Source organism: Dermacentor variabilis, chromosome 7, assembly GCF_050947875.1.
Source record: "Dermacentor variabilis isolate Ectoservices chromosome 7, ASM5094787v1, whole genome shotgun sequence".
Taxonomy (NCBI): domain Eukaryota; kingdom Metazoa; phylum Arthropoda; class Arachnida; order Ixodida; family Ixodidae; genus Dermacentor; species Dermacentor variabilis.
The window spans coordinates 135522220-135548030 of NC_134574.1; the positions used below are offsets into that span (position 1 = coordinate 135522220).

Consider the following 25811-nt stretch of genomic DNA (forward strand, 5'->3'; position numbering starts at 1 on the left):
CCCTACCCGTACTGGTGAGCTTGAGTCGCTCTATCTGGCTCGTCTTGTGGGCTTCTACTAGTTCCTCCCAAGTATTGTGGATGTCCAGGCTGAGTAGCTTCTCCGTCGACGTCGTCGGTGGAAGCCCCAGTGCCAGCTTGTAGGTCTTTCGTATTAGGGTGTTCAATTTGTCTCTCTCGCTGTTCTTGAGACCCAGGTACGGGGTGCCGTAAGTGACTCTGCTGATTACCAGGGCTTGTATTAATCTGATTGTGTCCTGCTCTTTCAGGCCGTGCTTTTTGTTTGTCACTCTTCGCACCAAGTGCGCGACTTGGGTAACTGTCGCTTGCAGTTTTTTAATGGCGGCGAGACCGGCACCGTCCTTCTGGAGAGTGAGGCCCAGAATACAGGGTGTGTCCACCTTGGGTATGTTGACTCCATTTAGTGTCAACGTTGGGTCAGGTGTCTCCTGCGGAGGCCGCCCTCTTGTCCTCTTTTTGAGGATCAGGAGCTCCGACTTTTCCGGCGCGCATGAAAGACCGCAGCGGTGCAGATAATGCTCGGTCCTGTCGATGGCTTCCTACAGGGCGTCTTGTTGTTCGCCCGCCGATCCCGTGCACGTCCACATGGTCAGGTCGTCTGCATACATTGCGTGACGGATACCCCTGATGTTCTCCAAGAGGTTCGGCAATCCCCTCATCGCTATATTGAACAGCAACGGGGAGATCACCGACCCCTGGGGGGTTCCTTTCTGCGGTATTTGGAACTTCTCGGTCCTCAGATTCCCCAGGCCTATGGTCACCGTTCTACCCGTCAGGAAGTCCCGGACGTAGTTGTATGTCCGCCGTCCGCAGTTGGTATGTTGTAGGCTGTTTAGCACTGCTTCGTGTGAGACGTTGTCGAAGGCTCCCTTCACGTCGAGTGCCAGGATGGCACTCTTGTGGAATGTGCTGAGGCCGTCGATGACTTCTTCTTTCAGCTGAAGTAGAATGTCCTGGGTGGAGAGGTTAGGCCGGAAACCGAACATAGTGTTCGGCAGGTGCCCACCTTCTTCCAGATAGGGCGAGAGACGATTGTGGACCATGTGCTCGAAGAGTTTTCCCGCGCACGACGCGAGAGAGATCGGACGCAGGTTCTGTAGGTTGATGGGCTTGCCGGGTTTCGGGATCATCGTTACGTCTGCGTGCTTCCAGGAAGCCGGTATACTGCCGTTCTCCCAGCTTTCATTCATAAACTTTAGTAAACTCTCCGTTGCCCCGTCGTCCAGGTTACGGAGGGTCTTGTTGTTAATTTTATCCCTGCCGGGCGTCGTGTTTCTTGTGAGATTTCTTAAGGCTGCCACGATCTCCGACTTGGTGAAAGGTTGGTCTAAATCCGGATTGGGTTCCCCCTCGTACTCCGGGTGAATGACCGGCTGCGTCTTCCGTTGTTGCTCGTCTCCGATGTATTTCTCGGTGATGGCTTCGAGCGCTTCTTCTTCAGTTCCCTGGAAGTTGTGTATAAGTCTTTGTATGTGTTGCCCCGTGACAGTTTTTGATTCCGTCTTCGCGAGAAGGGTCTTTAGAATGGCCCAGGTCTTTCGGTTGCTGAGGGTTCCCTGTAACTGGTCGCACATTTGATTCCAGTTCTGACGTCCGAGTTTTTCAGCATACTCCTCCGCCTGCCGCGAGACTGCGGCAATGCGGATCTTGAGTTTGCGGTTTCTCTTCTGCTTCTTCCATCTCTTCAAAAGTCCTCGCCTGGCCTCCCAGAGGTGAAGTAGGTGTGGGTCGACTTCGGGATTGTCCGCAGTGAGTTGGATGGTCTTTGTGTACTTGGTAACCAAGTCCATCACGTTCTTGGTCCACTCCTCGATGTCCTCTAGGCTTCTGGGGTGTTCGTCTTTCCGGAAAGCAGGCCAGTCCGTAATTTTGGCCTGACCTAATCTCACAGGGGTTTTGTGGTGCATGATTTCAGTCTGGATGATATGATGGTCGCTGCCCAGAGTCTCGTCCAGTCTCGACCACTCGACTTGCCTTAAGCCAGTGGAGAAGGTCAGGTCTGGGCTGGTGTCTCTGGAGACACTGTTGCCGATTCTAGTTGGTATTAAAGGATCGGTCCACAACGTCAGCTGGTGGTGTTGTGCCGCGTTGTGCACGTCCATACCCTTCTTGTTGGTTGATCGGTAGCCCCAAGCCACATGTGGAGCGTTAAAGTCACCCACCACGAGAAGTTTTTGACCGTTGGTGACTTTCTTCACTTCTCTCAGGAACTTGTCCAAGTCCTTTAGTGTGTCGCGCGGAGGACTGTATACATTCAGGATGTAGAGGCTCTGCAGGGTTTTCTTGGGAGGAACCAGCTCAATCAGAGTGTGTTCGATTCTGTGGTTGATTTGGTGCTGCTGCGTCGTGTAGTGCTTCTTGATGAGGACGGCGGTCCGGGTCCTTCCTTGGGCAATGTACGTTTTGTAGCCGCGCATCGTAATATTATTTGTTTCTGTTTCCTGTAACGCGATGACGTCAGGTTGGTGTAGGGTGCATAGGTGAAGTAAATTTTGCCGTTTCCGATTTATTCCTCTGCAATTCCACTGCCAAATTTTGAGGGTTTCGGTCGCTTCTTTCTTCTTTGCTATCTTATTCGCCATCTTGGCTTCCCAGAGTCTCGTTCATCTGGGATTCTCTGATGGGGTATTTTGGCTTTTTCCTTGCCTGCTCTTTTTCCCTTTCTAGAATGGAGATGCGTTGGTTGAGTTCGTTGCCCATCTGGGTGATCTCCTGGCGGAGCGTTTGTACGGCTGCTTGGACGGTGGCTGCCACAGATTTGCTTATGGTGTCGACAGCCTGAGCCAGTTCGGCTCGGAACTCATTTCTCAGTTCGGCCTTGTCTTCGGTTCGGGCCTTGTTCATCTTGTACTCTATTCCCGAATCGAGGTCCTCCATCGGGGGAGTATGTTCCCTCGGCGGCGTTGGTGTTGTGGTCAGTTTCTGCTGTTTTTGCAATTCGTCAATGAGATGTTGGAGCTTCCTCTCCAGGGCTTGTTCCCTGGCCTGAGCTCTTCTGTCGCGTTCCTCCTGGCGACCTTCTTGCTCTTCTAGACGTTTCATGAGCACTTCATTCCGCTTGATCAGGTCGGCGTTTTGCCTTCTAAGAGAGGAGATGGTTTCCTCGTATCTCGAATTTCGCTCTTGTGTCGGCTGTGAGGGAAATGAGTCGGTTGTCGACTTGGAACTGGCTATCACTTCCGCCCAGGTGATCTTCTGCTGTTGTTGGTGTGGCTTACTTGTTCCATATTGCGAGGAGCTTGAACTTGTCTCCCTTGTTATAGGTGGTTGTCGGCCTCTTGATTGACTTCTCTCCCTCACGTACAGGGGTGGGGGTCTTGGCTTGAGCCTTTTCTCGCACTCCTTGCTTGCCGTCTCGTGAGGTAGTCCACATAGTTTGCACTGCAACTGGCAATCATGATCTGCTTGTGGGTTCTGCACCCCGCACCGGTTGCAGATATGTTTGTCTGGGTTGGGGCATACGTCCTGCCGGTGGCCGATTTCTCCGCAGGCCTTGCAATACTGTACCGATCTGCGGTATGGGCGACAACGTGTGTACGAGCCGGCCACCTTCACATAGAAAGGGATGTGCGGACCTTCGAAGGTGATAACTGCTGAGGTGGATTTGCCGAGCATCCTCGCATGCAGGATGCCACAGTTGTTGGCTGCCAGTAGTTCCGCAAGTCGTTTCTCCGTCGTACACGCAGTGATACCGTGCACGACTCCACGTACTGTTCCTGGGAGCGGTTTGATGTACGGCGTCATCTCGTATGTGGCCGCCCCAAGTTCGATGCTGCTGATGGAACCGAGCTTCAGTGCGTAGTCCTCGTCTGCGGTGCTGGCAATTATCAGGTTCTGCTTCCATTGCGTTTGGATGGTTACGTTCGCGCAAAATTCTTTGAAAGGAGAACCACTTGCCCTTGCAAGTCCTTCGGCGATCTTCTCGTCCGGCCAGCTGGACAGTTTCATGCCGGTTCTTGGTCGGTATACCACCTTGTAATCATTCTCTGGCAGCGGCGGCGTCACGCGTCGCGGCGGTGGCTTGCCGTTGGTTCGGCTTCCCTGATCTTGCTGCCGTTGGTGGTTGCTGTTGGCTTGCATGCTTGCTTCCACTCTCGGGTTGCTCCTCGCGTTCAGTCCTCCTTGCTGGTTCTGGGGTTTTTTTTGCTTTCCTCCCTCTTGTATGCGGTCCTCGTTCAGCGCCTTCTTGTTTTTTCTTGCCTTGATTGCTTGGAACCATGGGCCAGCTTGACTAAGCGTCTTGCCGCTGTTCTCGTCGAATTCCATGTTGCTCTGGACCGCTGTGGAGTCTTGGCTATTGTTCTCTATGTCCATTTCGTGAGCACTGCCGTTCGTTTCCCCTGCCATTCTCGGTGCTCGCGAGGCCACGCGGGCCCGCTCCTGGGGCGCGTTTAGCGAGTCAGGCTTCAACACCCTTCAGGGAACATTTTGCTGGATGGTTGCTTGCCACTACAAAAGCTTATTCGAAATATCGCGTTGAAGCAATGCTATATCAACCGGCACGCAAGTGCCTCCTTGGCACATGTAACACACGGGAGGTGTTTCTTTTGAGATAGGGCATTAAAAGGAGAAAAGAAAGTCGAGATTAGATTTTTTTTACCACTTCATCGACAACCCTACAATTTTAACCAGGATATGTTCCTATGATTTCCTGGTCTTAATATGACAATAATATTACCAAAGCTTTGAAATGTTGCAATAGTCGCATTGCGTAAGCGGATGTTGGCTTACACGTATATCTCTATATATAGATATACATACACGAAGGTGAGAATAATCTGAAAGCTTCAAAGTATAAAAAAAGTTTCTAGGTTACTACTACGGAAAAGAACGCTGCTTTCAAGGTCGCCATGTTTCTCGTCCTCAAGTATCAATAACAAGGCGAAAAATACGCCGCAGAGGAATACGATCGATCTCCTCCTACGGCATTCTGTTTAGCAACCAAATTATCTTTAAGTGCTCGTTACTATGCATCCATTTATGTTGTATGCCCAGGATATAATCTAAATACTTTTTCGGTATAGAAAAGCCTTCTTTCACAACAAGCTCACACGATACGACAAGAATTGTTGTATGTAATATAGCTACTAACAACGAATAAGTCCACTTTCAAAGTAATGACGGAAAAATTATTGCCGTTTGTGCTTATTTACTGGTTATTCTTTCATGTGACAAATACCAACAATCGGCACGCTTCCAGCCCTCACTTCCATCAAGTCGCATGTATGTCTGCCGCCACCACTCGTCGGTCCATGTGGCCCTTCAAGCGTGTCGTGGTACTTTGATTATACGACCAAGCTCTGTAAAATGTTCAACCACACCATTTGCGGTGGAGGAGGGAACTCCTTCCTGAGTGAGCTGAAGTGCCAAGGGGCGTGTCTGCGTAAGTACAAAATTTTGATGAACGCATGTTCCACAGTAATTTCTTAAACTGGAAGTACACTCGCGAAACATACCTGGTTGCCCTTTTTGCTTTTCATGTTTGTGTTCTTAGGACAACAAATTGGCTCCTGCACCAGATTTAAAACAGCCAGATATATACGAGTGGTTACACGTAGAATAAAAAGGCGCCACTATATTTCGCGTTTCATTAAAGGCTTAAATGCCACTTAACATAGGGCTGGTTTCTGTTTGCGATTGCTATGAAGCGGCGAAATACAAAGCAAGCTGTAAATAGAGCTTTGCACATGGGAATGTAGGTATGGTTGATTGTTAGGTTATATTGTTAAGATATCTTAGTAGGCTGTTGATTAAACTTAACGTAGGTAAGACCTACCAGAGAAACATAACACAGAAAAAAGTTTTATCATAGTGATTGTTTAATTTGGCTCAAAGGCTGCACAATCCTGCAAAGAAACCCCATAGTGCTTTTAGAGGGAGAGCTTTAGAAGAAATTGGTAGTTCCCCTGTTGCATGCACTCAATCCAACAGCAGCGCCATACCACCGTTCACGAGCCGTTTCGTTCTTCTACAATCATGAATGATCGCTTTACCAAATATAACTAGTTACTAGGCCAGCACCAAGTAGATCAAGGGCTGGCGGGAAAGGTCATTCAGTACTGAATTCTGAAAAAAAAGTGCAAGTGGTCTTTGCCCAAATACTTGAGGTCTTCAATTACCTTGAATAGTGAACTTTCCGACATAAAACAACCTGAAGAAATTGAACAGTATTGTGCAGTTTCGCTTTCTTTTAGGTCAGTTGAAAGACTTGTTGGAGGATTTGTGACGCTAATTTTAACTATGCATCATTGTTGACGCTTTTCTATGGTGTAAAAAATAAAGGCATCTGTATTATGAGCAGTATAAACAAACATACATCAGTAAACATTTATTCTTCTCACGCTATTTTGTCCTTCCGGAGACTGGCAAGAGCCCATTTCTACCGGAGGCATACCTTATATGTTTTTCGCCACATTGCAATGGGTAAATAATAGTCCAACATATGACAGAGGAACCCTAATTTGAATGGGGGCGAAATGCGAAAACACCCGTGCACTTAGATTTAGTTGCATGTCGATGAACCCCAGGTGGTCCAAATTTCCGGAGTTCCCCACTACGGCGTGCTTGATAAATACATCATATATTCGCCAAGCAAACCTCATCGTATATTTAGAAAACATAATTTCACACGGACGAGATCGTGCTCCTTATCGCTTTTACATTTATGCGCAGATGTGCGTATTCTCAAAAATAATAATATCAACCCATTAGTCGCTGACATTTTGTATACTCATCATAATCTCTTGCCACTTTCTTCTTTGTGTCTGACTTGCGCAACTGCTCAGGATGAGGAAAAAGTCATCTTATCGGCTAGGGCCTCAAATATGTTGCAGGTGGACCTTGTCACCACGCTATCCACTCCCCACAAAAATCCGTCACAGTTCCTACTTGCATCCACTAACTATATTTAGTGGGCCTAATAAATACGTAAGGATACCTAAGTGACTATCAATTCTTGTTTTGTTTCGTTACTGTGTCTGCAGTGGTGACAAAAATAAAAAAATAGCAGTCACTTAGGTATCCTTAAGTGTTTTGAATACGAAAACGTAATGAGTTCTCCAAGTTATCACCATACAACAAAACCGTACCTTAATCCACCTTGCTCTAATCTGTACCAACCGTAATGCACCGTCGTCTACTTTAAACCACCTTCATAAGCCTTAATACACCTCAGTCCACTTCAATTCAACTTGAATCACTTTAAAACAGTTTTTTCCACTGTAACACAATTTGGGAGAGGACTAGGATTATTTCATGGTGTGGTCCAAGGCATCCGTCCGACGTCGTGGCTGTTCATTGTGGTATTTCATAGTGCGAGCAGCAGCAGGTTCAGTGCCAGGAAAACGAATTAATCAGTTCGTCACGTGGGTTTTGGTACCATCGGATGTTAAGGCCGGACGGCACGCCAAATCTTGCGCTTCATGGCGCATATAAGGCTTTCGCCCTGATAATGTCTCCACCAATGCTTCCAGGTCTGCGTATATGGCAATGACTACTTGTACCTTGATCAGCCGACTGCGAAATACAAAAATAAAGAAGTGACAGCAGGCACCCAGTCCTACAGCAGATAACTTGCCACCACCCAACAGGGCTGAGCAGACCCATTCAGTCATTTGGGCAGCTTTGACCTACCGGAACCTGCATCTCTTGGGTACTCATTGAGGACAACCATATATATATTTATATATATATATATATATATATATATATATATATATATATATATATATATATATATATCTTGCAGTGCTCTTGTCAAGTACAGACCAAAGTATATTGGATAGGTTTTCCAGGCTGTCCCGCCTCACCTGATATCATAGGGGTAAACCTTAAATCCATATTATAGATTAGCTGCCCTTTCCAGCTCGCAACAGCCCTCCCTTCAACCACTTGTAGGACGCTGACTGATACCCGAGAAACTTGAGATATGTCTTAAGGAGGCGATGAAATGTAGTTGTGTGTGACATTGTGTGTGACTGATAGTGGGGATAGGTCACAAACAATGCGCATAGAACTTATATGTCAACGCAATACAGGCTTTCTTACTAGATTTGAGAGAATTTATGCATTATTTTGATAAATTCCCCCCCCCTCAGGACATGTACTTCTTTAAGGAAAAAATCATATTTATTTTTTTCAGCAAAACAAAAGCCGCAGGCATACTGCAGCCAACCACCGAAGCCTGGAATGTGCTACTGGGGCATGAAACGATATTACTTTGAAGAAAAAAGTAACACCTGTGTGCTCTTTCCAAATAACAAATGTGGTAGCAATAATAACGGCTTTGCAAAGTTCCTGAAGTGCATGGAGAGATGCAGCTGTAAGTGTTTACCATGTTTTCAGACCTGGTTCTTTGCCAGAATCAGTATGCTACGAGACATATAACCACCACTCAAGGTATTCGTATTTCCACAGGCTATAACAAGGAACGTGTAGCGAAAAGTAACATTATTATCAAACTATATGTACTAGGATTCGCCGCCGTCGTGGTCATCATTACGATCATCAGTCTGTTTTATGTCCAGCTTACAATGAAACACCTACACTAGCGGTATCGAAACCGCCATGGTTGCTCAATGGCTATGGTGTTGGGCTGCTGAGCACGAGGTCGCGGGATCGAAGCCCGGCCACGGCGGCCGCGTGGTTTTCGATGGGGGCGAAATGCGAAAACACCCGTGTGCATAGATTTAGGTGCACGTTAAAGAACCCCAGGTGGTCTAAATTTCCGGAGTCCCCCACTACGGCATGCCTCATAATCAGAAAGTGGTTTTGGCACGTAAAGCCCCATAATTTAATTTTTTTAGCGATATCGAGCTACCGGTGTGATTTTCACGGCGTTTCTTCGTTGCCTGTTAATTTACTATTTGGATCACGCGACCTAGTCTTCAGCTACGCTCCACGGGTTTTCTTCACAGCAACGCATTTCGTTGATCTACGAGGCTAACGCCGGTTTACAGTCTACAGAATTCATAAGGTGCCCAACTGCATTTCTTCCTCTTAAGATCAACTACAATATGAGACACGCTCTTCTTTTCTGTAATGCATACGGTTGCTGCATATTTCTGGACGTTGCATCTGGTTTGTGCAAACCGGAATGTATATTTCCCTGATTAACTCAAAGGCACCCCTTGCTACAGGATAACATGAAAATTTCCGACTTAACGTGTCGACGGAAAACGGCAAAGTTGAATATACTATAGCAACAAAGGCCGCTTCAAGTTTCCACAACACGTCCATTGCACTCTTTTAATGTTTCATTTACAGAAAATTCCGTGAACCCTTTGCGAGTTCAAACAGCGCGATAAGAAAAAAGTTTTGAGAAGCGGAAATAAAATTAACGAAAACAAATTATGGCACAATGAAAGTGGAAAGGAATCCCATTTATTGTTAGTTATCGGAAAACAAGCAATGAATAGGCTTCTCTGCACACGAAAAGCATGTAGCAACAACGCGAAAGTGTCGGTGTCGGGTGTGCCTATGAATCTTATTAAAGTATTCATATTGTGAGCGCAACAGATGCCTGACTTTAAACTTCAACATCTTCAGATATCCTCATCTATCGTTAATGTTCTTTATCTGTATGTATCGTCACCAGCAGTACAGCTTGATCCTCGTGGTAGTAGCACGAGCTCGGCTGGAATAAAGCGGTTCCTTACAAGTGGTGGAGGTGCTTTTTGTCCCCCCGGACCTCTCGCCCGTTCTCACTGGAGCTCCGCTCGGGTCGCCACATAACACCACCGGCCATGCCCACTTGAGCGAATAAAGACACGTCTGAGGCTCATGGTCCTCTGCAGCCTTCGCCTTCCGTCGTGACCATTAACAGCCACCAGCGCGACCAACAAGTCTTCAGTGGTCCATGCGGGGATGACGTAGAGGACCGGCTCCAAAACTACGACTTTGTAAGTGACTTCAACAAGTGGGACAGTTCACAGAACTTTCGTAACGTGCCGTTCTACCTGTCCGAGGTCGCGAAAACGTGGTTTTGGAACTGTGAGACAGATCTTCCTGACTGGGCGACGTTCACGCAACAGCTTCAGTATATGTTCGGTGCTCCAGCTATGCGCGCTAAGGCCGTGAAGAAGAAGCTCGTTGAGCGCATCCAATTTGCTGGGCAATCGTGCCCCACATAGATTGAGGATGTGCTTGAATTGTGCAAGCGTGTGAGTGTCACCATGTCCCAGAGCGACTGAATACGCCACATTATTAAAGGCACACATACCGTCGCCTTTAATACCCTTGCTACGCGAAATTCTGCTACCATCCAGAATGTGATAACTACTTGCCAGCGACTTGCGACTCCAGTCCCTTCGGCTATGCACAGGTACCTCCGGCAATCGTCTCCCTTCGACCATGGGCTGGCGCACGTTTATCCGCGACATCGTCCGTGAAGAGCTTCACGGGCGGTGCTCTTCCTGCACTCCGCAAAGTACCGTCCCTTCTCCACCGACCGGCTTTATTCGGAGGTCATTCGGAATAGATCACGTCCCCATCGCGTCTACTTTGCTCCGACGGCCCCTGTACTCATCAGGTACCAGCGTATGCCGAAGTTGCGGCGTTCTCTCCAGCTATTAGCACCCCTCTGCGTACACCAGGAGGCCACTCTCCAGTGGCTTCGTTGTCACCGACACTGCGTGTATAGCGTCACTACGCTCCGCGTCATGCCAGGCCCATTTGCTACTATTGTGGCTATCGATGGTACATCTCCCGATTTTGTAGAAGGCGTCCACAGGATGAGCAACAGTGTCGCTGCCGAGGAGCGTAAAAGCATCCACACAGCATTGGGCTATCAGCGGACGTCTTACCGCTCCTATTACCACCGGTCCCCTCCTCCTTCCTACCCTAGTGATATGCCTGCGAATTCTCGTGAATCTGGCTCAACTCACCGTCTGCACGTCGTCGTTCGGTGTCGCCTCTCCAACCCGCTGCTCATGTCACAGACGCCGTCTCGGAAAACTCCCCGATGCACTTTTAGGAAGAGAAACTGCATCGACTTGACAGCCCACAATTGCTCCGGGGCGACTATCAAACTTCTCAGTGTTTATGGAAGGTGTATACGTCGAAGCTCTCGTTGATACAGGTTCTGTCATGTCGATTATTCATGCTGACTTTTGTTCCCGCCTCCGAAAAGTCACCACGCCTTATTCCGGCCCTTCTCTTGGTGCAACTACAAACGCTATTATTCATCGAATTGCGCAGTCTATTGTTCGTGTGTCCATAGACGGAATTCATCGCCACATTGTTTTTACGGTATTTTATGATTGTGCCCGTGAACTCATCTTGGGGTGGGACTACTTATCTTCTGCGTCCGATTCTATCGCTCGTCGTCAGCGCCTGATACAGCTAGATGCCTCCGGTAATTCTCTTCTTAACCACGAAGAACGCATTCGTCTCTTCATCTCTTCCGATTACGTTCGATTACGTGCGAGGAGGTCTTGACTCTAGGCAGGCGTTAGGTCATGGCTCAAGGTTGCCAACAATGGTGTGGAAGAGGCATTACTTGGCGGCAATCTGGACTCGGGTGGCACTGTCGAAAGTGTAACAATTGCAGCGAGATGAGTTAGAACAGCGCAAGTGACAGTATATACACGAGGCAACATTTGGGGTTCGGGAGTGTTGTTTAATTTGGTAAGCAACGCAGACACCTAAGAGAAGCAAATAAGGCCAGGGGTAATTAGAATTCCTCGAGATAGGGTACGGCCGTAGGGTAGAATGAGTACGTCCGCATCCACAATATTGCAGGAGTCCACATTTATATTCTCTTCTCTAGAGAGAGAGAGAGAGAGAAATAGAAGACAGGAAAGGCAGGGAAGTTAACCAGACGCATGTCCGGTTTGCTACCCTGCATTGGAGAAAGGGGTATAGAAATGAAGAGCGAGAGAGATGAGAGAAAAGCACAGTTTCGAGCATAGTGGAAGGTTCGCACCGAGTCTACACACGGTTCCCAAGACCTGTGTACTTAAGGTATTTCAGGAGTGCTTCCGTGGCAAACGGTAATGAACGCAAGGACGCACTGAGCCCTCTTCTTCTGCACTAGAACAACTGAAGAGGACCAGGGACTTGAGGAAGGACGTATGATATTTCGCTTAAGCATGTCTGGTACATTTTCCTCGATGATCTTGCGTTCTGTAAGAGACACTACTGTCGCCTCTGAGGCACAGTATTGTGCCACCTCTGGCTGCGAAGGCCTACTCGTTCCGCATTCGAATAAGCGATGCGCCCATGTGCGGCTCTTGTGGAACCACAGAAACAATTGACCACATCCTATGTATCTGTCCCCAATATAACGTCGAGCGCAAACTTCTCCTGACAGCATTGAACCAGCTGGACTCTGCACCCTTTTCCGTAATGGGCATCCTTGGACCCTGGCGGTTCGCATCGATGGCACAGAAGGCCACGGAAGCACTCTTGAGATACCTCAAGTAGACAGGTCTTGGGAACCGTGTGTAGACTCGGTGCATGCCTTCCACTGTGTGCGAAACTGTGCTCTTTCTCTCACCTCTCTCTCTTCATTTCTATACCCCTTCCCCCAGTGCAGGGTAGCAATTCGTACATGCGTCTGGTTAAATACCATGCCTTTCCTGTCTCATATTTCTCTCTCTCTAGGGAAGAGAATATAAGTGTGAACTCCAGGAATATTGTGGATGCCGATGTACTCATTCTACCCTACGGCCATACCCTCTCTCGAGGAATTCTAATTACCCCTGGCCTCATTCGCTTCTCTCAGGTGTCTGCATTGCTTACCGCTTCAAACAAAACTCCCGAACCCCAAATGTTGCCTCGTGTATAAACTGTCACTTGCGCTGTTCAAACTCATCTCGCTGCAATCGTTGCACTTTCGACAGTGCCACCCAAATCCAGATCGCCGCCAAGTAATGCCTCTCCCACACCATTGTTGGCAACCTTGGGCCCTGACCTAACGCCTGCTTAGAGTCAAGACCTCCTCGCACTATTGAACAAACACGGTTCCTTGTTGGACGTCAATTCGCCCGTCCTCGGTATGACTACCACCGCTACTCATCGCATACAAACTGATGGCCTCCGCGCGTGTCCCTTACAGAGCGCCACATCATCGAGGAAAATGTATCAGACATGCTTAAACGAAATATCATACGTCCTTCCTCAAGTCCCTGGTCCTCTGCAGTTGTTCTAGTGCAGAAGAAAGAGGGCTCAGTACACTTTTGCGTTCATTGCCGTGTGCTGAACAAAATCACTCGCAAAGATGTTTACCCCCAAGCACGGATGGACCATGCCCTGGATTCGGTCCATGGCGCCGAATATTTTTCTAGCCTTCACCTTAGATCAGGCTACAGGCAAATACCGATGTCTGGATCCGACAAAGGAAAAACAGCGTTTGTTCCCCCAGATGGGCTCTACGAGTTCAGTGTGATGGCTTTTGGACTCTGCAATGCGCCTTCCACGCTCGAGCGAAGATCGATACCGGTTTCAAATGTAAAACTTGTATTTGCTATCTCGGCGACATTTTAATGTTTCCAACTACGTTCTCACAACATTTGCAACGTCTTGATGAAGTCCTTGCCTTTCTTGAAAACGTTGGTCTGCAGCTCAACACAAAAAAGATGCAATTTTGCCAGCATGACCGTCAAAGTTCTGGGTAAAGAAGGTATTTGACCGGATCCTGAGAACCTTGCTGCGGCCCTCGAATTTTGCCATCCGCTGCGTCAGAAAACCTGCTTCATTCTTACTTCCAGCGCTTCATATGCAACTTCGCTGCGCTTGCGTCCCCGCTCCAACTCCTCGCCAGTAATGCGCCCTTCCTTTGGTCCGACGAATGCGAATGTGCTTTCCTAGTTCTGAAACATGCCCTGACATCGGACCCTGTACTGTGCCGCTTCGATCCGACCACGCCAACCATCCTTCACACTGACGTTTGCAGTCATGGTCTTGGTGCCATTCTACTCCAACGTTACAACCCCTTCCGCGAACGAGTGTTTGCTTAAGCTAGTCGTACACTAACCACTACAGAGAAGAAATGCACCATAACCGAGCAAGAGTGCCTACCTGAGTGGAAAAATTTCGCCCATATCTTCACGGCCGCCATTTCACAGTCGTTATTTTTCTCGTATTTTGTTCTCTCCTTTTTCTCCTTTTGTTCCCTTCAACCCATTTCACCAGCACAGGGTAGCCAGCCGGTATTTACACTGGCAAACATCCATGTCTTTCCTTCACTTGTTGTCTCTATTTCTCACAGTCGTTACCGACCATAACGCCCTGCGCTTGCTTTGATCACTAAAGAACTTAGAGCGCCTGGGTAGCTGGGTGCTTCGCCTACAGGAGTACGATTTCGATGTCACCTACAGGGCTGAAAAAAAGCATCAAGACGCCGATGCTCTATTTTGATACCCTCAGGCGAACCATCACGATTCACCACCGCCTCTCCGTACTAGCGTACGTCCCGAGTCCTCTTCATCGGCTTTACCCATCGTAACAATCGATTGGCTAAGACCTGACAGCCCATCTGTCCTTGTGTTCCACCAATGTATCGACCCATACAGCCGAACCATTCTCCAACGCAAGGAAGGTTCTTCGTCACCTCCGAACGCTCGACTTCATCGACAACTTAAACAATTCAAGCGGCACAATGGGGCTGTACAATGGTACATTTATCACGTCGACTGATACGTAAACACTGCAAAGAGAGAAATAGAAGTGAGATGTCAATTGTTGTTTAAAGGGGATAGCCGGCCTACACCCTTGAAGAGCAGATGGAGGAAGTTAGGCACCAGGCGGTGTCTACTCAACTTATTGTTATTCAGCCGTATGCAGTGGTCTACGCAATCGTGGTAATTTCGGACTGTTGATATATCATTTCTCCGAGCATTATTGTAGTATGGTTATAGAAGGAATCAGGAAGCGTTGAGACAGAATGCTCTGCCTGAACCACTTTTTTTTAATGCTAGGGTTATGTACGTCATAGTCATTCCATAAGCAGTGCCACTATGCGAGCTCAAGCGCGCATGAGCCAAGCAGCACTGTTGTTTCCATTAACAGTTTCTGCAACTGTTTATGGATGCTATGACAAGTGATATGAACAACTTTCAACGGCAAATATATCAAATACTGTACACGTCATTTCAATGAATTATGAAATGTGAGATAAACACTTCGATGCAGAGATAAAAATCATATATGTTCTACAAGGAATTAAAAAAGCAGAAATGAAAGTATTTATTTGTTAATAATTAGCAAATATGCTTAAGTAAAGGCGAACAAACGTGCTCGAGAAATTTGCCATGGCTCAACCATACTTGTAATTTATTCAAACATGATAGTTAATTTCCGCTATGCTTTCTCAACTTTCATTGTATGTGTCTTCATGTGGGCTATTCTGGGAAAGGACTCATAATGGTTACTGTGCAAACACATTATGAACATCACTGTATTTATGCTTGTTTCTTTCTTCATCAGATAACAAAACTGCAATGAGCTGCCCACGATGTGAGCAAAACATAAGTAATCAGCTACCTAAAGGGAGCCTGCCTGGTCAAGTCGTACCGCCTGATCAAAACAGGCCATTTGCCCTACCTGGCCACCCTGCTTTCCCAGGCCATCCTGACCAGCCTACCGCACCCGGCAGTATCGGTGCTCCAAGTCAACCTGTACTACCAGGCTTGCCAAGTCAGCATCCTCATCCAGGCCAAATTCGCCCACACAGTCACCCTGCCTTACCTGGCAGTGAAAAACCTCGACCTCCCAGCTTACCTGGCCAGCCCGCACAGAATATACAGCCTAGCAAACCGCATGTGCCCAGCCACCCTGAAAGAGGTGGTCAGCCTTCCTCATCATTCGATCTCAGTGACGCACTACCAACCCAACCTGCACAACATCCTCATCCAGGCCGAATTCCCTCACCGAGTCACCCTGCCCTACCTGGCCGTGAAAAACCTGGAGCTCCCAGCTCACCTGGCCAGCCCGCACAGAATATTCAGCCTAGCAAACCACGTGGTCCCGGCCACCCTGAAAGAGGCGGTCAGCCTTCCACACCATTCGATCTTAGTGACGCACTACCGCCCCAACCTGCCCAACAGCATCCAGCCCATCCACGCTGACAAAGTGGATGATGAGACAAAGCTTAATAGAACCGCTATCACCTGACCCTCGGAAATTTGTGTATTGTGAAGTGAATAGATTAGGAAAATAATAAATCGCGATTTCTGTGTGGCATCTGTGGAATTCGTGTATTGTCGCGTGATTTGACAAAAACAGAAAGCAATGAAAGTGACGCTCTGTTTGGTTAACACTCCTAAACCTTAGGTTACTCAGCCAAGATTGTTTATTCCTCATTTGTGATACAGAACTGTTGACATCGACATGTATACATGTGAGAGGAAAGAAAACCCTATGGCGTATTTCGTGGCAGGTTACGGCTGGATCGTAACGTCCAACAGTCAAACCATGCAGCGACAATAATATAATATACAGACGCCATATGCGAACCAATAACCTCAGACGGAAAGAAGGAAAATTATCCGTTTATTGACGGCACATGTGAATACAAAGAAAAGCTTACCTTTTATCTAAATGTGAAAAAGACATCCAGAATGAGTTTAACCAACAAAACGAATTAGAATGGTGCGGAAACATTCTGAGGAGAAGGGGGAAACACTGGGCAGAAATACTGAAAGTGCGATTCATGGGATGCCACCCAAGGCTGTGTCATAGAGAAAGGGATAGAACAAGAGCGGACACTCGGCGAAAATTGGAAACAGGAAGCACGTCACGCTATAGTATTCACACCGACGAATTGGGGCCGCGAGCATCGAAAAAAAGAAGAACGTGAAATGAGATTAACAGAAATTGTTTTATTTTTTTTATTCTTTGCCGGAAAAATTAAAAATATGTGAGTATAAATTAAATTAAACTTTGCGGCTTACTTCCGTTGCCTAGCGACAGGCGAACCGGCGACTGACGAGGCAGGTGTTTGCATCATTCGTCAAACACACCGCCGAAGCGCGAGAGACCGGCAGCGCATCTGAGCGTTGGAGTGTTCGGGCACCCGTCTGCCTGTTTTTCTATTTTGGGATTTAGCCTGGTTTGGTGGCCTCCTGGCGAATTAATGCGTTCATGCGGAACTTCGACATAGCAGCACTGCACTATTGGACTACGGCAATGTGAGAAACTTTGTTCGACAGTCTGCGACGCAATTCAAGCAATTAGGCTTCCTGCCCGGCACCTAGGCTAGACTTGTGGCACAGTTAACGAAAAAAAGCGTGGCCGTCGTGGGGCAGTTAGGTTGAATTAATGAATCGTACTGGGAGATGTTTGCGACGCTTCCTATAAGCCCCAATATTATTTTAACTAATTTCGGTAGTTTTTGGGCACGTTAGTCGCACAGGGTGCTGTGACGCAGTTTCGCGTGTACTGAATTTTACTGCGACAAGTTTTGGTGCTTTCTCTGACTGCCAACATTATTGAAACTAATTTCATTACTTTTTCGGCTACCCTACGAGCGCAGGGGGCGCGCCTGGCGCTGTGACACGGTTAGCGAAAATCAGCTCGGCCGTGGTGCACGGTTTCGCGCTTTAATGCACTGACAAGTTCATGGCGCTTTTCTTTCTCTGACACCCAATATTGTTGAAAATTATTTTCGATTCTTTTATGTTACGAGTCCCGCTCGCCGCGCCTGTTGTGACGCAGCGAAAAGCAGCTCGGCCGTGGTCATAAAGTTAGTTTGGCGCGTACTGAATCTTACTGCGACAAGTTTGTGGCAATTTTTATGTCCCCGCAACAATTTAAGCCTTCTTTCGGTACCCACGCTTGTGGAAAACGCGACGAGCAATCGTCAAGAGTGATAACACGGGAGTGCGTTGCTTGTGCCTGCAGAACGCACAAGAGATAAGCCAAGGAGCTGAAACGCCAAGAACTAGGAACTCGAAAATTCTGTCTTCTGAACGGCACCCAGGCATTTTTTCTTGAGTGCGAGTAAAAGGAATTCTGCGAGCGTCCAGCATGCTTTGGTTGAGAGCCTGTGTTGTGGCCACCTCTGTCTATTCGTAGCGTACTATCGCGTCGGTTGTAGCCAAGTTCGTGAAACGCGCCGTTGCCCGCGCATTCGTGCTATGAAAGTGCAGAAAATAAGTATTGGGAAGAGGGGAATGCTTGAAGTTAGAGTGTGTTTGTGGTAAGTACGGTATTGCTTGGGATGGGGTAGTCGGGTACTTTCTACGCCGTGAGTGTAAATAAAAACTGCTTTTGTTTGTGATGCCACCCACTCACCACTTTCGCACGCTTCGCCTCTACAGGCATTATCCTAACATGTTAATACCAAAATAACGCCTGTAATTTTTTCAGCTCTCGTCGTCTGGTGGAGCTTCCTGCGGAAACTACTGCTGCTTACCTGGTGCCACAACGTTGGATAAATGCACAAAAGCCCGCGACGAGCGTTTACAAAGAATAAAATAAACGTTAATTTTTCCTCATTTCACAAGGTGTCTTGCGCCTTTATGAAATTGCACGTGGCACATATTCAATGGAGGCTTCTGAAGAGCGTTCGCAATCAATTTCACTTAATAATATGATTTGGAAATAAATATTTAATAAATAAAAAAATAAATATATAAATAAATATTTGCTGCAAAAGCAAAAAAAAAAATAACGGAGCTGGCGTGACGCGCACCAGTTAGTATTCAAAACGCGCGCGCACAAAACCGAAACCGGAAGTGTGCTTTAGGTTTTAACGTCCACGGCTTGGTGCGCTGCAGTCAATTCGGCCGCTGGGCTCTATGGGAGTGTCCGCTCTTGTCGTATTCCTTTCTCTATTGCTGTGTTTAGAATTTTAACGCGATCGCGTTAATTAGCCCGTGTCGCAGAAAATCTGGCGCCGCCTTTGGGATCGGCGTTGGACGTCGCTTCGACGAAAATAATTCTGAAGGAAATCTTGAGCCCCGCATAATAAACCACTTCTCTACCACAAAAGTTGCTCATACCTTGCCTTTCATTCTTTACAAAGTTATTCCTCGTAATTTTGAGACCGGCCGCCCAGAAACAAACGTAATAGAAAAAAACACTGACAGCGCATGTCCTTTATGTTAGCTGTTCTCCGATTGAAATAATAAAAGTGCTATACAATAACAGGAGACGACTCACGCAAGAGGCCGTGTTTCTACCCAGAAAGCTCGCCGTCGTGCATACCGTTCGGAGCCAGCGTGTCCCGGTAAAGGTTACAATTAAATAAGTGTCAGTTGCCGGGAAACATGAAAAGCAGTAAGTGGTGTTTGAACGCTATCAGGTTCCACTCTTAAAGGCAAAGCTTTAGCGTACGCAGCAAATTTTTCGTACGCAGCTGTTGGTCATATGTAAACCACAAGTGCTCGTTTCATTTGTTTTGTCTCACAAGCTGTGACACCACTACAGCCTGAGATGTTGTGTCGGTCTGTCTACTATGACCATGCTTACGAAAGAAAGCGAGTGGCGTGCCAAAGAATTCCCTCTCCTAGAGTTCCTTCTCTAAACGAACAATAGACGTTTGCTGCCTGTCATTCACTTTGGTCCTTTATGTTAGCTGTACTCAGACTGAAATAATAAAAGTGCGATACAATAACAGGAGATCGAACCACGCAAGAGGCCGCGTTTCTTATCGAGTCCAGCCGCCCGTTTTCCTCATTAGACCCAGTATATGCAATGGCGGAAAGGTTTTATGAAATACGACAATGCATACTATATTCTAGTTGGATCACTGATTCAGCCATGTAAAACTATACATCCACATAATAAGGCTCTAAATATTCCAAGTATTTTTCCGAGAGACTGCAATACTTTATAGGGAAATTTCACATCAACGTCCCATATTAAATGATTTTGACCACGGAACTTAGTGAATATTCAGGAGGTGCTGGACCGAGTGAAGCCGTTTATACACAAGTTCACTAAAAACATGTTCGTAAGATCGTAAGATCCACTGGCGCATGTATTTTCAGGTGCTATTTATAACTTGCACATAGGTATTTATAAGGTTGCTTGGTCATAGACCTTCGGCAGGGCCATCAACGACTCCGAAAACACGCTGCACGATGTTTTGCGCAGAGTGTAACACCACTCACGTATTTACGCAAATTTATTGCACATATTTAGCGACACCTTTTTCATCGTTCTGTCAACAAGTTCATGCTTGAAAAGAATGTGAGACGGGAAGGTACTCACATTCTAATAAAAATCCGAAGACACCAATCTTTTTGTATGATTTGTAAATGCGAAATCATTAATGTCCAATGCAATGTTGTAAGTCCATTTGGTTAGTGAACCTACTTCTACCTTCAAATCCAGCGATCCCTCCTTTTTCCAGCTGACCTGCCCTGAGTGTGTATGCACGCTGTGTACCGTTGTTTCAAGCTCCGTTTCTTCGTTTCTCATGCTCGGCGGTGATGGATGCTGAGCCTAACCCGGGCCCATCACCTGAGCACATTCTTGGCAAACTGCTAGAGGAGCAGAAAGAGATAAAAACAAGGGTTGACGAACTTGAATCACAATTTCAAATGTTTGAAATCTCGGCTTCAGTTATTACTGAAGTGCGCTCTATAGATCGCAGCTTGGAGGAGAAGCTTCAGAGTTCAGAACTTAAATTTCTCCGCAGCCGCCGTAATAATCTTCTTCTGTTTGGTACTGAAGGGAAAGCAAATGAAACACATCAATATTTTGATGAATCTGTCCTCAAAGCCGCCTTTACAGAAGCGCTGGGATCACATGCCAGCTCGATTGAACACCTGCGCAGAATTAGACTGAAACGTACTGACAAAGTCCGACCGGTGAACGTAAAAAAATTACGATTACTGCGAGAAAATAAGTATTCTCCGAAATTGCTTCAAGCCAATACACAAAGGCGTATCTATTTCCGTTTATTTTTTCGTAAACACAGGAACGAAAAAAAGCAACTGTGGGGAAGCGCCGCTGCTAACAAAAAGAATGGCCAAAAATCCAAGCTCATATACGATAAGCTTTAGATTTACACAATGACATGTTCGACTGGTATCAGGAACGAAACATCCGGGTTCCGCTTCGCCGGCAAGAAAAACGCAGTCCGTTAACTAAACCCCCCCGGAATAAGCCGTTTGTGTGTATTCAGTTAAATGTAATAATAATATTTGGGGTTTTACGTGCCAAAACCACTTTCTCATTATGAGGCACGCCGTAGTGGAGGACTCCGGAAATTTTGACCACCTGGGGTTCTTTAACGTGCACCTAAATCTAAGCACACGGGTGTTTTCGCATTTCGCCCCCATCGAAATGCGGCCGCAGTGGCCGGGATTCGATCCCGCGAGCAGTTAAATGTGCGTAGCTTCGTTAACAAAATAGTTCACCTGCAAAGTACTTTACTGTTCACATATCGCCACATATCCACCTGTCACACATATCCACAAGCCACATATCGTGTGCTTAACAGAAGCCAGGTTGCACATTCATATCGAGAGTGATGAAATAGTACCCGCAGGCTACAGAATGATCCGCAGACAGAAATCCCCGGGGTGGTGGAGTAGCAATTATTTTCTGAGAGTCACTAAAGACTTCCTTACTCTCCTGGTATTGGTAGTATTCTGAAGAAGCTATTTCTAACAGTTTTCCCGGATGGTTCCAACATTTTACCGCCCACCAAACAACGACAGGGCCCTTTCTTTAGGCATTGAACGAATTGTTATGCTCTAGTAGCATCCCCTTTCGTAACACTGCGCTTGGTGGTGACGTTAATGTGCCTGTGGTCGAGTGGGACAGTGAATTCCTTCAATCACTCAATAATACCGCTGACCCATTCCTAAATTTATTATTTTTCCACAACTTCAGTCAAGTGGTGAAGGAACGTACCCGCGTTCAAAAAGACACCGAATTAATTTTAGATCTTTTACTCGGCAGTGGCAGTCTGCTTTGCCGAAATCCAGTCACGCATGTCTATGACGGCAAATCAGATCCCAAGATCATATCGCTAAATCTCACATGTGATTCTACAACTATCAAAACCAAAGACGTTCGCGTTCGTTTAGTCCCGAATTTTACACGCGCATTGACATTGCCATGGTAGATTTGTTGGACAGCTAGTTTTCTGATTTTGTTGCTTTATTTGGTTCAACTGATTGTTCAGTTGATGCATTATGGTGTTCCTTCAAGAGTGTTGTACCCGCCGTGGTTGCTCAGTGGCTATGGTGTTGGGCTGCTGAGCACGAGGTCGCGGGATCGAATCCCGGCCATGGCGGCCGCATTTCGATGGGGGTGAAATGCGAAAACACCTGTGTGCTTAGATTTAGGTGCACGTTAAAGAACCCCAGGTGGTCAAAATTTCCGGAGTCCTCCACTACGGCGTGCCTCATAATCAGAAAGTGGTTTTGGCACGTAAAACCCCAAATATTATTATTATTCAAGAGTGTTGTGTTGAAGTGTGGGAAGAATTTTGCACCAACTATGACGAAATGAGCACGTAAAACTAGTCGTTGGATGGCTTAAGAAGTTATTAAGCTAGGACGCTAGTCAAAAAGTTAAGAAAGCGAACACGGTTGTCCCCTTCGGCGGCTAACAAAAGTAAGCTTTCAGTGTTACGTACGCAGGTAAAGGACTGTGTTAATAGAATGAAAGACTATTATTTCAACGTTACAATGAAAAACTTCCCGCTCATGGCACCAGAAAAGTTCTATCGGCATTTATCTTCTAATACGAAAACTAAATACAAGTTATGTATCAATTGCGAAACGTCAGAATCGCAAGTGTCGGCCACGTTTAATCAATATTTGTCGTCTTTATTTACAAACAAATATGGTAGAACGCCACATTTTAATCCATTGGCCCATTGTCAGCCAATTAATGATGTTCTATCTGAACAGGCCCTTCTGTCGCTTTTGCTCACCGTTGACACCTAAACAACTGAAGTGCTGATGGTATACCCAGTGCCTTCCTCGTCAGGTTTGCCGAATGGTGCAGTAAATATTTACATAATAAGTTGAACCTGTGATAACGTGCTGCGCATGCAAAATGCGCCGATACTATCTAATGTTTGACGTCAGACCTGCCTATAAAATGTATGCGTTTTGTGAATGAAGGTGTTCTTGCTTTGTGACCACTAGGTCATATCAAGTGAAGACGAGGATGTTTAAACCCCGTAGGCAAATGCGGCGAATGAATCGGACTGCAGAATAGTAGGGGCATTTTGGCGACTGAAGAAGCCTTCCTATTAAGTACATGCACTGGGAGTACGACGCCGCAGCTTGCAACGTGCGACAGACTGACGCGAGGCATGAGCAACGCCCCCACAAATGTGTCCACAAAAGCCGACACGATTGCAGCGACCAGAGCTTCATGCCGAAGGGCTACGGAACGCAACCCGACTGGAGAACGGTGAACGACATCAAAGCTTCAGGCAACGGGTTCGGCGGACGCGGGGTAGGCCGGTAAGCAGCAACGTAATACAACTCCTCCGCAACAACGACCACAACGGGAACAGCACAGAGGTGACGCTACGGTTCCTACTCACGGTGTTACAGACGTTACGGTTGTTAGTACAGTGGGACTCATCGCTACTTTCCTCTTAGAGTGCAATATCATTGTTGTGTACGTGTTCTAAAATCCTTTAGGATTTTATGACATGTATTTTATAACATTAGGTTGGCAGTAGAATCGATCCGAGGGGATGCTGTGGAATTTTACGATGTCTCACTGTGGTATAGTGGGTATATTCGATGGAACTCAACGCTTGGCTCATAAACAGTCCCAATAACGCTTACAAGTCTGCAATCTGCGACGTAAATTGGGTGGTTGTTCGGCAATAGCTCGAGAGCGTCCGGCACGTATAGCGTCCAGAAACGTGGTCAATGGGTACGGGGAGCAAGACAAGATGATTCGCTCACCACCTATGACTACGACGGACACACTGGAAATAGCGAGCGCTTCGCAAATTTTGAGGTCAGACCGCATTGCCCCTAATATTTGCATCATAATGTGAGCATGTCAGTTTTGTGAGGTGTGAATAAAAGTCACTTCTTTATTTCGTTACGTCATTTGTCTACGATACTGCCCATGCACTCTCAGCAGTACCCACAGGACGTTTCACGCGTCTAACGTATCCCACTGATGGTTGGTGCCCGATACAGCCTACCGGACTTTTTTCTAAGCACAGAAGGTACACTGACGGAACGCGCAATAGTTGAGACACATTACGTCAAGAAACCGGGTGAAAAGTGTGTCACCTGCAAATCTTTTCGCTGCATGAATAACAGTGGCCGTTCATTTTGACGTACTTGTACAAAAGAGATGTGATTGAACCGTGCCATCTTTTGCATGATGAAGTGTGCATTCTGTGTGTGGTTCTTAGTGTGTATATAACAGGCGGTAGTTGAAAATGAGCGCGTGTTAAAAGTTCGGTGCCCATTCTTACGTACGTGTTCTTTTTCAGTTGCTTCCCTTTGCACTGTTATAAGTGCGCACTCCGCAAAACAAATCAACTTACGCAGACTTAGGAATTGATGTTCATCATGTGTTTTCAAGCAAATTTCAGACTTCGGACGCCAAAGTCGGTATTACCGGGGCGACTTTACATGTACCGTTTCCGTTCAGTCAGTTTTCAGTATTGGCGGTGCTTGTCAGCCGACTCTTCTCAGTTCGCGCTTTCTTATGAAGATGAATATGCACGAGCTTACCACTGTTGTGCCTTTTTTTGACAGTCTTAAGTCCTATGTTAACCATTCCTTCCTATAGGGCAGACAAGACGAGCTATCTGGCTATTTTCACATTTATATTGAAGGGCGCTCAATGTCGCCGAATATTTTGAACGTTTGCCAAACACATTGAAAAAACACCGCATCATAGCCGAAAAATATGTGCCACCAGCTCAGCCGGACCACTTGCGACTTCTCAAGGCGCGAACATCATGTTATCATGATCTTGAAGATGCTTCACGGTGGCATTACCCACCAATCGAGCATCTCCTTGTTATTAACCCTCGTGCCCCTAAGAAAAAGTGTGTACTATGCAGTATTGTACCTATTATCGCAACTTTATTAACGACACACAAAAAAACGTCTACTCACTTTCAAGCATCCCTGGCCCGCTAGATCGGCTCTCCTATGTGAATTACTGGCATTTACCTGGAGAACAGCTACTGGCAGAATTTAGATGGACGGAACTGACCGTGAAATGACCGCTTTCATTACTGAGAAACAATTTCTCGAGGATTAGTTCATGCCACGTGGATTATTCTCAGCGCTAGCGACTATTTGTGCAATGCTTGCCTTGGGCTTTCTTAATTGTTGCATTCTCATTGCTTTAAGCTTTGTTACCACGCAAAGGAGAAAAACGCATGCCGTATGATAAGCCTTGACGAAACGCAACCCATTGTTCGCATATACTATGGAACAAGCACTTTCATAAAGAACGCGTAGGAAAATGGCGTATGCAGTTTTTCTCGTATGTTGAATGTTGAATGTATGTGGACATAAGCTGGCACGTTATTCTCTGTTATCTTCCTCAAAACAGATCACGTGATGCAACCTTTATCATTAAGGTAAACACATGTTTTGTAGAGAGGGCATATTCAAATTCTACGCAAAATTAATTGTTACGCTAACATTTCAAGGACGTGAAAGGACAAAAAGGAATGTCACTGCAGTTGATCGTCCTTGTAGAAGTGCGTGGAGACGACTCTGGTTGTTCTCGGAACAGCGTCACCGAAACAATAGTTTATTGCACTATGCGCCTTTGTTCCCGAACGAAGACAGTCTTTCAACGCGAGAAACGCTGCAAGGTCAGCATTTGAAGAAAAGCCATGACAGCGCTGCACTTGAGCGCTTTTTGCAAAGATACGTA

The 25811-nt window shown here is 46.6% G+C and overlaps 1 long non-coding RNA gene across 1 annotated transcript; it reads right to left on the reverse strand.

Moving 5' to 3' along the window:
• Positions 1 to 5130: 5130 nt before the first annotated feature.
• Positions 5131 to 25219, reverse strand: LOC142587156 (uncharacterized). The gene is made up of 3 exons (XR_012829376.1): positions 25037 to 25219; positions 5477 to 5530; positions 5131 to 5399 (listed from the first exon to the last, which is right to left on the reverse strand). It is a non-coding gene; the product is annotated as an uncharacterized LOC142587156 (long non-coding RNA).
• Positions 25220 to 25811: the final 592 nt, after the last annotated feature.